Here is a 16,466-nt window from a genome sequence, read left to right on the forward strand (position 1 = left end):
AATACACTCACAGATTTCTTTCCTCATTTTAAAACTTGTAGTTGCATAGAATAGATCTGAACTGGTAATCTAGCTCTCTCACGAGTATCCAATCATTTCACAAACATTTCTGTTATTCTTAACCATCTATCTCCTCTCTCCCACTCTGGGAAACACACAGCACTAGTGCCAAGGATATCTCAGACATTTCACAAACAGTGTAATGATGAATGAAAGAAAGTGAAATTTCCTTAGCCCCTTTACCATTTCATAAACTCAGCATTGCTAGAAAATACACTGCGTAAACATTTCTTATCACTTTATTAATCATCCACTTAACTTCCGTTTGCATTTTCATTGCATCCTCATTTACATGCCCACTAGCCTCTGCTGATCTTTTACCAATACCTACTCTCCTGCTATAACAAGTACCATGGAAATTAGAAATAAAGTCTTCAGTTTCATTTCCATGTGAATAAAGCACAATATTACAGTAGCATTGTTATAGCATTGATCCAGAACTGACTCATAGGAGTGCCATCTAAGCATCCCTCCTTGAAGCTCAACACTACTTCCTGAAGTACCTGGTTTTCACAAGTGGTCTCCCATTTAGCTACTGGCTACACTGAACTGTGCTTAGTTTAGAGCCCAAGATGACATGGCAGTAGTTTGATCCAAAATAGTTTTTCAAAACCTGCAAAGCCTAAAGCTAAAATTAAGTGTACTTTGTCCACTTAGTTCTTTTATTTAGTCTTTTACATAAGTATGAGATATAAAAAACCCTAATAGATTAGTAAAAGATGACTTAATGCCTGAATCAAATTGCATTTTTCCAGTAACATCCCTTAATAATAAGACAGTTTTCAGGATTCTCCCAACAACTTATATTAAATTCATTTTTCTATGACATCCTGCATTGCCTCTTGATCCTTTCACAAAACACAATAATAGACTTATGTGGGGACAAAATAATATGATTTCTGATCTTTCGCTAATTATTCTCGGGATTTATATTAATAGCTGTGAACAATCAAACTGCCTTTATTGTCCTTGTTGTCTAGCCAAACTGTCCCTGCTGTATTCACTTAAATATTTATATTGGCTCCTTTGATAGTCTTAGCTAAAGGGATATATAGGGGCCAGATTCCCATTAAAACACAATGGTGCTTGGGCTCTTAACTCACTTAGACACTGTGGGAAAACCCCAGCCACAATTTCTTTCTGAGAATTAGTATTTCTCCTTTTTAATACGTCACTTTGCTTCTTTCCTTGCTAAACACTGTATTCTGACATTTTGATATTTATTCATGTTTCAGTTACGACAATTAATAACACACACAATTATTTGAATAACATGTAATTCCATTTTTGCCATTTTAGTAGGTAATATATGCTCAGAACACATTATCTATGCAAACACACCCACAAATACATACCAATTTTGTAGGTTTCAGAGTAGCAGCCGGGTTAGTCTGCATTCGCAAAAAGAAAAAGAGGACTTGTGGCACCTTAGCCACAAGTACTCCTTTTCTTTTTACAAATTTTGTAGTTCTTTTGTAATTATTTTGTTACTAACTTTTGTATATACGTATTTTCTAATTCATCTAAGAAGCTGGCTCTTGTTATTTATCTTTTTGTATCACTTGTTCTCACCACTAATAATGATGTGGGCTACTCTGTGGTGAGAAAAGTGGCCCCATATATTTAATACTTTTACAACAAATGCAGAACGTTGCCAAAAGATATACTAACATACATATGCTTGTTAAAATTACTATGTTAGCTTTACATTTATGTTGCTGCAGTTCACACAACAGGATTTAAATCTTTCCACTTCAGCCTGAAAAATCACACACCCAGAAGCATGTTCACACATTACTCTTAGTTTAAGATACTGTTTTTGCCAGGAAAGATTTTTTAAGACTTCTCCACTCCCCTCTCTCCACTCATTTTGGATAGCATTCTTCCCTAATTTTTCACAATCGTTATCATACTGCAATAGCTTTATCTACACCCAGGAGGCAAGTGAGCACTACCTAAAACTGCTTTGTGATTCAGCATTCAGGTGGCTTTTAAGATTCAAGCAAGCAACACAATCCCTTCCCTAGAAGCTGTGTGTGTCACCTCTACAATACACCCAGTTCAAAAAGAATGATAAAACGTGTTCTAAATTCTGTCTTTTATGTGGGAGATCAACCAAAAGACAGCTTACAATAGTAATAGAAAAACAACACTATTGAGCAATAATCTTGCAGCCCAAATCTGAAATATTAAGTTATCGGTTTAAGAAAATTCATTTGCTGGTGGATTCGTTAATTTCCTTCAAATGTCTCAAGGGAACTTTTTGCAAGTAATCAAACACAACCTGTTCTTTGAGTCAGGGGCCCATACGTGTGGGTACAGAGTCTGGCACTATGAGCCTCTGATTCTGATTGGAGCCTACAAGTGCTACTGCGACACTGTTAAATAATAATGTAATTTCAGAGGCAATGTTATTTATCTGAAGAAATATAATACATGGCATTTCTGTTGCCTTTTTTTTTTTAAACGCAATACAGATGGCACTAACTAGCTCCTCAGCAATTCATATGACATAGCTTTCAGATTTATTAAATTATCTGTTAGGTCTTTCAGTACCTGTAATTCAGAAAAAATATTTCTATGTAAAAAATTTTGGATACGTCTTTACAAGTTATTTGCATTTCATTTGAGCCCATTTCCTCCAAAACACAGAAGTTCAACACTTAAATATACAAAAATATTTAGAAATGATACAAACATTTAAAGCATTTCCTGTACTGGAAAATTTGGTTTAATAAGCAAGAATTGTATAAACTGGTTGTACTCTTGTACCTCAGAATGATGGTTGCTATATTGTACTTCTAGATTAATTATAAAGACATTACAAACATTTTACAATTTGTATGTTGTGTGCAAATGTAAAGATTCTATATGCTTTTTAATCCCGTATTTCTTGTCAAGAATACGTAGTTCCAGCAAATTAAGTCACTATAAATAGATCTCAGAGGATGTAAACTGTCAGACAGCATGGAGTATTCTGAAGGACAATACGGACAGATTTGTTTCTGTACTGTATGACAGACACTACTTTTAGCCAAGATTTAGCACTTTAATCATCTCAATCATTTACAGGACAGTCTGGGAGTGGATCCTTCTATCTCACATCCCAGATACATTTGCAAACAATAGTCAAATAAAAAGTGTAATAGTAAATGCACAGAAATTGGAATAAATATCAATGAAACTCCACTGTCATTTTCCTGCCAGGACCACTAATGAAATAGATCACTTTATTTTTATGGATTAAGCTTGGTTACTGTACAGCCCCTCCCCATGATGCAGTCATCTACAGAAGATACAAATTGGTCACCAATATATACTCCTATATAAACTGCAATATGCAAAAAGTATAAAACATTCACTCACAATAACAGTCATTTTAAAAAAAATCATATTAGTAGGATACATTCAGCAACAATCATTTGAGAAACCTGACTCTGCATTCCAGTACAGAGATCTGTGTCGGTGTCATCACATAACCCTGCCTCAGCACACTCCAGTTTCTTCACTCAAACCAACAGAAAAAAATACTCTGTTTACCTGAGAAGGTGAGTTCCTTCATGTCCTTTTGTTCATAATAACTAGTCCAAGTTTATATTTTTGAAAATTCAATGATGGCTGCACCAATAGAATTCACAGATCCTCTCCTGCGGCAGAAAGCAAATTAAAAAAAAAAAAAGACTTCAAGCTGTGACCTCAGAGCAAAGCACAGCCGTTAGCATCCCTCAGCCAACCTTCTGTGGAAAACAGGTTAGACAGCAGGAAAACTGGCTCTGTACATGGCTGCAATGCTTTCAAATCAAGCATTCTGTGCTGTAAACTCAGGGATTTATATCTTCTTAAATAGGCCGTCCCACTCCATGCTGCCTGTGTGCATGAAAATATGAAGCGTTTAACTGCAGTTACTTTATGCAAAAAACTATCCCAGTCATCTTCACCATCTCTGTCACTGTGCTTGGAGACTAAAGAATGAGCACAGAATGCATAATTTATGCATTAAAATCTTCTAGGCACTTCCTGCAGCCACGGTTACATCCAGTAATGGAATATTGATCAGCTCATCATTAAAACAATTGAGGCTAGGCAACTGGGTTACTGCAACAAACAATATTCCAACCAAAATCAGATACAGACACACACTTTCCACCCCGGCAGCACTCAAGCATAATCCCAATGTACATGGCATGGCATTTACATACTGCAGAGTATGGGACCTGCATTTCTTCACCCTTCATAAAATGCTGCATCATCTGTTCTTTTATTCAAAGTGTACATTCTCTGCAGTCATTTGTTTTATACTCTAAATAATATAAGAAGCAAACCACTAAATGTACACAGCTGCTAGAACACTAAAGCTTTATTTTACTTTCTATACTACTATGAATGGTCCATATGTATCAGAATGTTCATAAAAGGAGTAATCTCGAACTGAAATCCTGTTTTTACACATATATTACATGCACGCTATATAAATCTGTACACATGTATCATTTTGTTTAGAATATCATAGTTCACCTGGTAATTTATTTTTGGCAGTTTGATTAAAACTGCAGTACAGAGCAGCATCCTAGTGGTTCCACCCTTATCCAGAGATCGGAACATTGTGAAGTCTTTCCAGCATGCTCCCTCTTCTTCCATTCTAGCGACCTCAACAAAAAGCTCCCAGCACAGTTTACCAGCTTTCTTTCTTCCAATCTTAAGCAAAAGTAATTACCTTTCAGAATAAAGCTCCTTCCATGTAAGAAACTTGCAGGTTGCCAGCATCTCAAAAACAAACGTTCCGAAGATTACTAAGAGCCACACCAATGGTTTCTTGGGGGGTGGGGGAGGGAAGGGGTGAAAAACAGCTGTAGCAAACCCTTCATAGGGATCACTACAGACCTTTCACATATCCATAGAAAGCTGAGAACCCCATTGGCCAAATTCTATTCTTGTTTACGGCAGTACAAATTCCATGCAACTCCAATGAGTTCAGTTGCTTTGGTGTAGAATAGCAGCTTTTGGTACAATATCCATAACCCAGACTGACACACAAAGTAATTAGATAGAGCTTGTGAGGTATGCGTGGAGGGATTTCATAACTCACTTCAAACCAGAGCATGAGCCTGTCCACACACAAAATATGGGCTAGGTTTTGCTTTCATTTGACCAATGTAACCCCATTAACATCAATGGGATTGCACAAATTCTATGATTCTATGAAACGTAACTGAGAGCAGACCTTGAGTCTGTAAGTCTTTCTTATACACCCTTTCTACACTGTCATGAGGGCTATGGAGATTCGGATATCAAACTTGTCAACCTTCCACCCCACCCCCCAGCCAAAAAATCCAGTTCAGGATGTTAAGTTATGCGTCCTCCCTGATGATGTATATGATAGGCCACTGTCACCTCCAACAGACCTGGAAACCGGGGGGGGGGGGGGGGTTGCCCAAATGAAATGCAAAATGAGGTCTGTGACTACAGATCTTAGTGCTCATTTATGACCCTTCCTATTAAGGCACGCCCTGGGTACCATAAACCATCACTGCAGAGACAAAACCCAAAAGCTCATTCTTATACTTCCCATCAAAACCAATATAATTTGGACTTTTGGATGGGAAAGAATGACAGTTTCATCTGAGTTGTAACTAAAAGAGTTCATAGAGTGGTCACCATTAAAATGTCTTTGATGGCTTCTATTATATTTAACCCAACTGTGACTGGGAATCCACGGGGCCTTTTTAAGTAATTTATAATAAAATATTGTAAATGATTTTATAGATAGGTGGGCAGAACTCCAGGACAGATATGTTGTTTCAGACAGATTCCTTCCAGAATTCCAACCTTGATCACTCAGTCATACAGATAGGAGAATGATTACATTCTCCAGTTCAATGTTGGAACCACCAAACATTCTACAAAAATAAAGCCAGACCAAACAGCAATACCTTGAACTGAAGTAAATTTCCCTAATAGAAATCTGAGTTGGATTCCATGACCAGAATGATCCCTGTATCAGAAAATACCAAGAATAAACCTCTTTCTCTCTTTGTCCCAGTACAGTCTTGACAAAATTTCTTCCAAGTGGTACTACAATCGGTCTGTCCAATATTTTGTGGAATTCCACTGTCTGTGTACGGGTTTCAGAGTAGCAGCCATGTTAGTCTGTATTCGCAAAAAGAAAAGGAGTACTTGTGGCACCTTAGAGACTAACCAATTTATTTGAGCATAAGCTTTCTTATTGTAATTTTTGTGTGTCTGTGTAATTTTTATGTGACCCAAGAACCCCCTAATGCCAACTGGCAATGAGGTACAGACCTTATGAGTCTGGTGTATGCATTCTGGTTCACCAAATAATGTCCTAGAAGGTCTCAAATAAAAGCCAGGCACACTGGTCATAAATATTATTGTGAAATATACATACAGATACCATGTAAGGAGCTACATATAAAAACTGAAAATATGTTTTTAAAGTCTGTATCCAGGTATTAGTCATCTGCAAGGATACGATTCTGTCATATAAGGAACATACCAACAGCCATATTAGGACAGACCAAAGGTCCATCTAGCCCAGTATCTTGTCTTCCAACAGTGGCCTCTGCCAGGTGCCCCAGAGGGAATGAACAGAACAGATCATCATCAAGAGATCCACCCCGTCGCCCATTCCCAGCTTCTGGCAAAACAGTGGCTAGGGAAACAATCCCTGCCCTCCCTGGCTACTAGCCATTAATGGTCCTATCCCTATACTCCATGAAATTATCCAGTTCTTTTTTGAACCCTGATATAGTCTTGGTCTTCACAACATCCTCTAGCAAGGAGTTCCATAGGTTGACTATGCGTTGTGTGAAGAAATATTTCCTTTTGTCTCTTTTAAACCTGCTGCCTATTAATTTAATTTGGTGACCCCTAGTTCTTGTGTTATGAGAAGGAGTAAATACCACTTCATTATTTACTTTCTCCACACCAGTCATAATTTTATAGAGCTCTATCATATTCCCCCCTTAGTCATCACTTTTCCAAGCTGAAAAGTCCCAGTCCTTTTAGTCTCTTCCCATATGGAAACTGTCCCATACCCCTAAATATTTTCATTGCCCTTTTCTGAACTTTTTCCAATTCCAATATATCTTTTTGAGATGGGGTGACCACATCTGCATGCAGTATTCAAGATTTGGGTGCATCATAGATTTATAAAGAGGCAATATGATATTCTCTGTCTTCTTATCTATCCATTTCTTGATGATTCCCCACATTCTGTTAGCTTTTTTGATAGCTGCTGCACATTGAGTGCCTGTTTTCAGAGAAAAAAGAACGAGGAGTACTTGTGGTACCTTAGAGACTAACAAATTTATCTGAGCATAAGCTTTTGTGGGCTAAAACCCACTTCATCAGATGCATGCAGTGGAAAATACAGTAGGAAGATACACAGAGAGAACACGAAAAAATGGGTGTTGCCATACACACTGTAACGAGAGTGATCAATTAAGGTGAACTATTATCAGTAGGAGAAAAAAACCTTTTGTAGTGATAATCAGGATGGCCCGTTTCCAACAGTTGACAAGCCACAATGACTTCACAATCTCTTCTTGAGCGATAACAGCTAATTTAGCTAATTTTATATGTATAGTTGGGATCCTGTTTTCCAATGTGCATTACTTTTCATTTATCAACATTGAATTTCATCTGCAATTTTGTTGCTCAGTCAGCCAGTTTTGTAAGATACTTTTGTAACTCTTCAGTGTCTGCTTTGCACTTAACTACCCTGACTAGTTTTGTATCAACTGCAAATTTTGCCACCTCACTGTCTACCCTTTTTTCCAGATCATTTATGATTATGTTGAATAGAACCGGTCCCTGTACAGACCTCTGGGGGACACTGCTATTTCCCACTTTCCACTCTGAAAACTGACTATTTATTCCTACCCTTTGTTTCCTATCTTTTAACCAGTTACCAATCCATATGAGGACCTTCCCTCTTATCCCATGACAGCTTACTTTGTTTAAGAGCCTTTGATGAGGGGCCTTGTCAAATGCTTTCTGAAAATCAAAATACACTATATCCACTGGCTCACGCTTGTCCACATGCTTGTTGACCCCCTCAAAGAATTCTAGTAGATTGGTGAGGCATGATTTCCCTTTACAAAAAGCATGATAACTCTTCCCCAACAAATCAGGTTAATCTATGTGTCCAATAATTCTGTTCTTTAATATATTTTCAATTAGTTTGCCCGGTACTGAAATACCGGCCTGTAATTGCCAGGATCACCTCTGGAGCCTTTTTAAAAAATTGGCATCATGTTAGCTATCCTCCAGTCATCTGATATAGAAGCTTATTTAAATCATAGGTTACATTCCACAGTTAGTAGTTCTGCAATTTCACATTTGAGTTCCTTCAGAACTCTTGGGTGAATACTATCTGGTCCTGGTGCCTTATTACTGTTTAGTTTATCAGTTTGTTCCAAAATCTCCTCTAATGACACCTCGATCTTGCACAGTTCCTCAGATTTGTCACCTAAAAAGAATGGCTCAGGTTTGGGAATCTCCCTCACATCCTCAGCCATGACGATCAATGCAAAGAATTTATTTAGTTTCCCCGCAGTGGCCTTAACGTCCTTAAGTGCTCCTTTAGCATCTCGATCATCCAATGGCTCCACTGGTTGTTTAGCAGGCTTCCTGCTTCTGATATGCTTTTAAAAAAACCTGCTATTACTTTTTGAGTCAAAGGGGTCATGGATTCCATGACTTTCCAGGACCTCCATGACTTCTTCTGGGGCAGGGCTGAAGCAGCTGTCAGCTCTGGACTGCTGGAGCAGTGGCCACTGGAGCGGCTGACTGGCAGCCAGCTGCGGGGCCACTGGATCAGCCGACTGGCAGCCAGCTCTGGGGCCACCGAAGCAGCTGACTGGTGGGCAGCCCCGAGGCCACCAGATACTGAGATTCTTCCCATCTGAATGGATGGGGCCTAGAATTTGGGTAACCTAGAGCTCTGTTAAGGGTATTTGCCCTCACTGAATCCAAATATTACTGTTGAATCTGAGTATGTCTTGTTTGTACTACAGCACTACCAAAAAGTCTCCATCAACTCGAGGCCCCATCATCCTAGGCACAGTAAAAAAATAAACAAAACAAACCCCATACATATAGTAAGAGATAGTCCTTGATCAAAACAGCACTGGAAGCTGGTTTCAGCATTCCAAAGAATGCTAAAGATGAAGATCAGATAGCTCAGATGTCTTACCTTCTTTTGTTTTTTTCTGCTTTCCTCAGATCTTTTAACCTAAGGCTGTCATATCATCGTACATCAGGTTCTCATGGTTTTATTGTATCTTGTTGGAGTTCAGATACTTAGACATACAAATGCAAAGAAGTATCTCTGCTCTTGCTGCTGCATCACATGCATCAGTTTTAGTATACCAGTACACAATCCATCATCCCAGCCTTCACACTACATTACCTTTTCCGAAAATAAATCTGGGTGCCTTCTTCTACATGTTAAATTGGAACTTATGCATGTAGGACTAGTCATTTCTAGGACAGGTGGCATGCTGAGGATTGTTATACTATCCCATCTTTATCCTAATTTATTATCTGGATGCAACAAACCACCAATGCAGTCATTTCTCAAAGAGATGTAAAGGGTCTCTAGAAAACTAATTGTTCAATGGAAATTGAGGACTCAAGCACCATACAGAATCAGTGTGATACCAAAAGGAATCAGAAGGAGTCCCCAGGATCAAGCATCTAATAAATGAGTAAATAAAGGCCCTATTTAGAGTCTTAGAAGTTGACGGAACTAAGATTGTCAATTCAGTCAGAGTTGAATGCATAAACAACATTCCTGGCTGGGACACATATGTACTACTGCTTAAACACTTTTTTGAATATGCATTTTCTATTTAAGTGTACAAATATACTATATTGTCACTGTCTTGAGATATTTCAGATATTCAATAGTTTTTATATTTTTCTAAAAACTTTTCTACTTACTTTTAATTTACAATTTCATTTTTGCAAGGATTGAAATACTTTCAAATATTCCAATATATTTTATATAAATATATATTTACTTTTTGTACTAAACTGTTGTGCAGCATTGCTTTGTGCTGTTAAACAGTTGCTGTATCTCTCAGTGACGGATGAAGTGATCCTGTATATAGTCTGAACTGAGGAAAATGCCAAGACTTGTGCACATATTCTAAATATGTTAAAATAGCCACCACACAGTTATTTTGCCCCAAAGGATCAAGAATATGTGGTAGCTGTAACTCACTCAAAATGGAACCCTGCATTTGGTAACTCAATACATACACACAGAGCCAAGGAGCACTGAGAGTAATTCTTCCGTGTTCTATTTGTTGCTGCTTATTATTGTGATGCTAACACTGTAATAACATCAGAGAGGTAGCCGTGTTAGTCTGGATCTGTAAAAGCAGCAAAGAGTCCTGTGGCACCTTATAGACTAACAGACGTATTGGAACATAAGTGTTTGTGGGTGAATACCCACTTCGTCGGAAGCATGACAGACAAGCACCACCCTTCAAAGAAAGATCTGCAAAAAAATGGACCCAGTGCTCCTTCATGGGACTTATTTAGCCCACTGCCTGATTTTTCAGTCAAGAGTCCAATCCTTGTACCCTAGTTCCAATCTTATTTCAGCGATCGTAGAGTGATGTCATTTAAGTTGCTACTGCTTCAAAAAAAAAATAGTTCTAAGTAGATAGCAACATGCATGAAATTATGTTCTCCCTAAAACAATCCAAAATAATGATCTGAAAATCACTGTTACTCTGATCACATCACTCACCTCTTCAAATCCTTTCACTGGTTCTCTGCCATACTTACTTCTGCATAAAGTTTAAGCTCCCCACGCTCAATGAAAAAGTTCTGCACATTTCTCTGATCTTTTCCTACTTCCCCACGATCACTCTGCCTAAATCTCATGACCAACCGCTTGGTTTGTATCGTCCACATGTAGTACGTGCATTCTTTACCATGCCTTTACCTCTAGAATGCTCTCCCTAACTGTGGACAGCAAGCGCCCACCTCTGTCATTTCCCTCAAAACACAGCTTGTTGGCCTTTTCCCATCACCCTAAAAAATGGTATCACTGACTAAGCAAAGCAATGCCTTGCACTCAACTTAATGACATTTCTCTGTTTGTCTATCAGTAATGCGATAAGTCTGAAAAACCACAGCCAATCATTTCCATTATTTCAGGGGTATTCTAGGAGTCAGTGGGCAAAACCCTATTGATCTGGATAAAAACTGGAAGCTTACAATCCAGTCCGGAATACTTCAGACCACAGAGTACACCTGGAGCTATGGGATCTCACAGTGAACGCTATTGGGAGGAGTAAGCTGTGGTGAGGATGTGAAAGAGGAGAGGGATATCATGTGACACATGGGAACAAGGATGCTCGAACAATTTTTAAAGTAGGGGTGCTGAGAGCTTTTCAACCAAACTGTAAACCCTGAATATAATGGAATCCACTTCAAGCCAGGAGGTGCGGCAGCACCCCCAGTTCCAGCACCTATGCATGGGAAAAGAGAGCCATTGTACAACACAGCAGGAAGTGGGGCACAGATGGCAGAATGAAGGGAGTGGGAAGAAAGTTACAAAAGGCTGGTGAGGAGAAAAGCTTGGTCTGAACAAGGTGGGTAGCAGGAGGAGTTGTAAGCAGGAGTAGAGCAGATAGGGCCCTGCAGGTGAGTAGAAGTCTGACTTTGATGCAGGAGGAACAGGGCAGGCAGTGCAGGGTTCTGCAGAAGTGAGAGACACGAGCAGAGCAGCAAGGAGGAAGGTAATTTTAGCTGCAATACTTTGGTTGGAATGAGGAAGGAGGCAGGTGCGGAAGTCAAGGGGAGCAATGACCAAGGCAGGGTTTAGCATGGGGGACAAACGAAGATGGAGAATAAAGAAGATTCAGTGGCAACCAAAGGGTGGAGGAACATTAGGGAGTAAAAGACAATAAGGAGGTTGCAAGCCTGTGTGGCAGGGAGTTTAGACAGAGAATGGGGAGCAGGCAGGAATCAAAGCATTAGAAAATAACTTGATTTATTAGGAAAATACAATACAGTGCATGAGATAAATGTATTACGATAATACATTAGTCTGTGTGCATATGTAAAGCTGCCTGCTGAAGTAAGGCTATGTATTAGCCTACGAAATACACACAATAAACAAGCACGCACGCAAGCTCTGACGTGTGTGTGCATCTGAATGCACTGATGAATCTCACCCCCACCACGTACACATTTCAAGCTGCTAGCAGATAATGGTTTAAAGATTTGACACAAACTGGAAAGAAAACAAAAATCTGTATCAGAATAGTTTCAGAACACAAGGAAGTATTCAAAAGTTTAAAATAAAAAAAAAACAGGAGAAAAGGATAAAGTTGAGTGTATGTGCTACAAATGGTGTGGCCCAATTTTTAAATGTAAATATATATAGGCTAATCGTTCTAAATCTACAACAATAAACTGTTTATTCAAATGAAAAGTTTTATTTGGGGCTTAGAGCTGTATTATTTTCTTAAACTCAGAGGTGGCATTGTCTTTTGAGTTCTGTTTTAATTCTGCAGGAAACCACACTGCTGAATGGAATTCAAAGCATTAATCTACTGAATACTCGCCCGCCCCTTTTCCATCCACCAAAATAAACCCAGATATTTATCCAGAAAATTTATTAATAGTTTTTTGCACTGATTTTCACCTGTTTTTGTTGTTGTGGTACACACACATAAATTACTGAGAAAAAATAAATAAAAACTGAAAATTAAGGGCCCTATGTATGCACTATGCAGCATGGATAATTATCCCCACCTTTCAGATGGAGAAATGATCCATTCAGAGTTTGAATGGTTTTCCCATGCTCACCCACACACAAATCAGAGCAAAGCTGATTGTAATTCCTGGTTTCAAAATACCAGTAGATCCCAGTAGCCCATGATGATTTGTTTGAGTCATCAGAAGCCCAGTTGAGATACATGAACTCTAATTTCTCATCTGACAAGGTGCAGCCATCTGCTTGTCTTCCTGCACAATGGCTCTAATGCCTCTAGTCTGTAATCATCATCATGTAGTTGGTGTTATAACAACCACCACCCCTTCACTATCCTGTGCAGTGATTCTATTTACAGTGACATGCAACCATCAACCTGTTTTGCCAGAGAGGAGAGAGAAAAGAGATCTCCATGCAAAAATCTCCCTTAGCCTTCGCTTTCTTTTTTTTAAATCTCTCCTCCCCCTTGCATTTCTTTCCTATGCTCCTTTTCTACTCTTGCAGTTAATGGGCTAATTATCTCCTTTAGCTCAGGCTGATCTAGTAATTAGCTACTGCTTCCCTCAATCAGGCCTTGTCCAGGGAACTAGCTGGATTTACTATGACCAGAGTGTTGGTTCAGCTGCTGGTTCTCAGTCTGACTGGGGTTCTTTGCTCAGTGTCCCCTTCTGGTTCCCTGATTTTATACCTATGACCCTCACTCCCAACCCTGTTATTCATCAGTTGTCTCCCCATCATTATTTGAATCCCAGGTTCCATTGCCTCTCCTCTTAGGCTGCGGGAGGGGCCTTCAGATGCACGCCCGCCTCACGGACATCAATAGGTGCTGATTCTCTGCTTGGTGTCTCCCCCTGGCTCCCAGCTTTTGACCCTGTAACCCTCACTCCCATCCCTGTTTTATCATTTGTTATCCCCCAACCTTACTTAATCCCTGATTTCAGCGGCTCCTCCTCTGAGTCTGGGGGAAGAGCCTTCAGATGTGGGCGAGCTTTGGCCGCCCACCCACTCCCAGGAACTCAACAGGAGCTGGTTCTCAGCACTCTGTCACACTTAATGCCTGCCAGACAAGTTACTGCTGTGATAAATAAGGGTGGGGGAAAGAATAGCTCCCTTTGATGGACACCCAGCCCGCCAGTTAGCTGTAAAATCCCTCTTGGTAGCTGTTCTTTACTTGCTGTACCTGTAAAGGGTTAAAAAGTCCCCCAGATAAAGAAAAAGAAAGTATGCACCTGACCAAAAGAGCCAATGGAAAGGCTAGAACATTTTAAAATTGGGAAAGAAACTTTCCCTTTGTCTGTTGTTCTCTGGGCTGCAGGGACACGGGCAGTCATGCTGTAACCAGCTTTAATGATTATAGATTATCAATTCATACCTCAAACCTACTTATCTGGAGCCTCAGATATGTAGGTAAAATTAGGGAATGTCTAAAAAGACACCATTAGGGTTATTTCTTTTATTTCTTATTGGCGTGTGGACTCCTCTGTGCTAACCCCAGATGCTTTTGTTTACTTGTAACCTTTAAGCTGAACACGCAAATAAAGCTATTTTGGGTGCTTAATTTTTGTAATTGTTTCTTTTAAGATCTACCAAAAAGCCTAAATTCCAGATGTAATTTTTTCCTTTTTGTTTTTAATAAAATTTACCTTTTTTAAGAACAGGATTTGATTTTTGGTGTCCTACGAGGTTTGTGCACGTTGTTTGATTAGCTGGTAACCACAACTAATTTCCTTTGTTTTCTTTCTCAGCTCTTCCTGGGTGGTGGGGGTGGTGGTGGGCGGGGGGGGGGGGTCAGGGGGTTTGAAAGGGCTTGAGGATATCCCACATGGAGGAATTCCCAACTGCTCCTTTCTGGGTTCCAAGGGATTTTTTTTGCATTTGGGTGGTAGCAGCATTTACCAAGCAAAGGTCAGAGAAAAGCTGTAACCTTGGGAGTTTAATGCAAGCCTGGAGTGGTAAGTATTAATTTTTAAAATCCTTGTGGGCCCCACTTCTGCACTTGGAGTGACAGAGTTGGGATTCAGCCTTGACAACTGCTCTGCAAATCTCAGGTGCACTTACTGACTAAAAAATGAAAATGGGCCTGCTTTCTTCACTCCCTTGGAAATACCACTGAATGGCAGAAGAAAGCTATGATCTGCTTGTCTGGCCTGCTAATTTTCTACATACCTCCAATGACTTTGCTCTGCACCTCACACATTCTTTCCTTTTTCCCAAAATGCAGTGCGTCCACTTGCTCCATGATATGGAGCATAGGATGCAGCTAGCACTTGGCAGCATGTATGAAGGCCAGTATTTACTTTTCAATCTCATGTCAAACATGCTTGTCAGTAATGCTTGTCAGTCAGCAGCAACCACTGTTTTCAAGTGCAGGTCAGATCAGATCAGTAGCTTGTCCCTAAAGTGTCAAAATACACAGAAGCCTTGCTCTTTCCTCAGCTGCCAGTCAGAATCAGTCTCTGGCTCTGTTCACCTCCAGGACGGAACCCTCTGAAACTCTCATCAGAGAATGGCTTTTGACTTGACGATCTCCACTTCTTCAAAACTCTGTATGAACATATGCTCTTCCACGTAACACACCCAATAGACCTTTCAGATCAGAGATAAACACAAATTACAAAGATTGCTCATTTTGGCCTTATGACAACCATATTGTGTCACCTGACAAGCAAATCTGAGGTGCAGCTTGTCCTTGAAAATATTTTTGTATCTGGTGCTATTACCAGGTACAGGATTAGGCCATTACCGCAGTGGCATCGGTTCCCAACACAACTTCCAAAAGCTCTCAAGTTTTTAGGTCTCTAATCTCTTATTAGGAACACACTGTGAAAAATCACTAACTCAAACACTAGCTTTAAGTATATATCTTGTAACAGAGAATAATCTAGTATTTGAAGGGAAGTGAAAAGAACTGTGACATGTCACTGAGACTGTATTGTGAAATCAATTAAGTCCGTACCGCACTGCAACTTTAGCACTTAAAAAACCCCAGGAATGGCAATTACTTAAATTCAAAATGAGAAATGTATCTTTTCAACCCACATTCTCTAAAGTATCAAGTATGATAGGGTTAAAAATGGCCTTAAAAATTGTCTTAAGAATGTAGAACCTCTGGCACACAAGTTAAAAAAAATATCAGGGAGACCAAATTTATCCTTTGCAGAATGAAGGCAATTTTTGTTGTGTGCTCTAGGTAGGAACAAAGGAAAGGAATCAGTCTTCAAGTTAGTGGAATTGGCCATATTCCACCATCCTTTGGGCTCAATTTCAAGTGTACTTCCTGCTAATACATAATGCATACCTCCCAACATTTTAAGCTGCTAAAGCAGGGCACAGCACCACTCAGGATTGGCCCATCCACACCTCCGCTGAAGGAGGCAGAGTCAGACATGCCAAATTTGATTGTAGCTGCAATCTAGCACATTCAAATATGGCCTGGCCTTCCACAGGCCAAGACAGAGAGGCAACTAGGTCAAAGCTGAATGGTGCTGTGACCCTGTGCACCAGATTCAATGCCAGTTGGTTTCGGGACTCTCTCAAACAGAGGGCCTAAGGCAAACTGCTCTTCAACTGAGACTCACGGAATGGGGGAGTGGGTGTCAAAGAGGACAGTCCCATGAAATCCAGGGCATAGAACCGGAAGGTATGA

General features: G+C 39.7%; 1 protein-coding gene across 3 annotated transcripts in view; it reads right to left on the reverse strand.

Moving 5' to 3' along the window:
* CNTN1 (contactin 1) overlaps nucleotides 1-16,466 on the reverse strand; it is a 432,672-nt gene that overhangs the window by 261,896 nt on the left and 154,310 nt on the right. For all 3 annotated transcript variants that reach the window (XM_073328045.2, XM_078851133.1, XM_073328043.2), the window contains one exon: nucleotides 3,601-3,707. The gene's annotated coding sequence lies outside the window, so the exon portion shown is untranslated. Of the gene's footprint in view, nucleotides 1-3,600; nucleotides 3,708-16,466 lie in introns of those variants that run through there.

The sequence above is a fragment of the Lepidochelys kempii genome, chromosome 1 (genome assembly GCF_965140285.1).
Source record: "Lepidochelys kempii isolate rLepKem1 chromosome 1, rLepKem1.hap1, whole genome shotgun sequence".
In the NCBI taxonomy this organism is placed as follows: Eukaryota; Metazoa; Chordata; order Testudines; family Cheloniidae; genus Lepidochelys; species Lepidochelys kempii.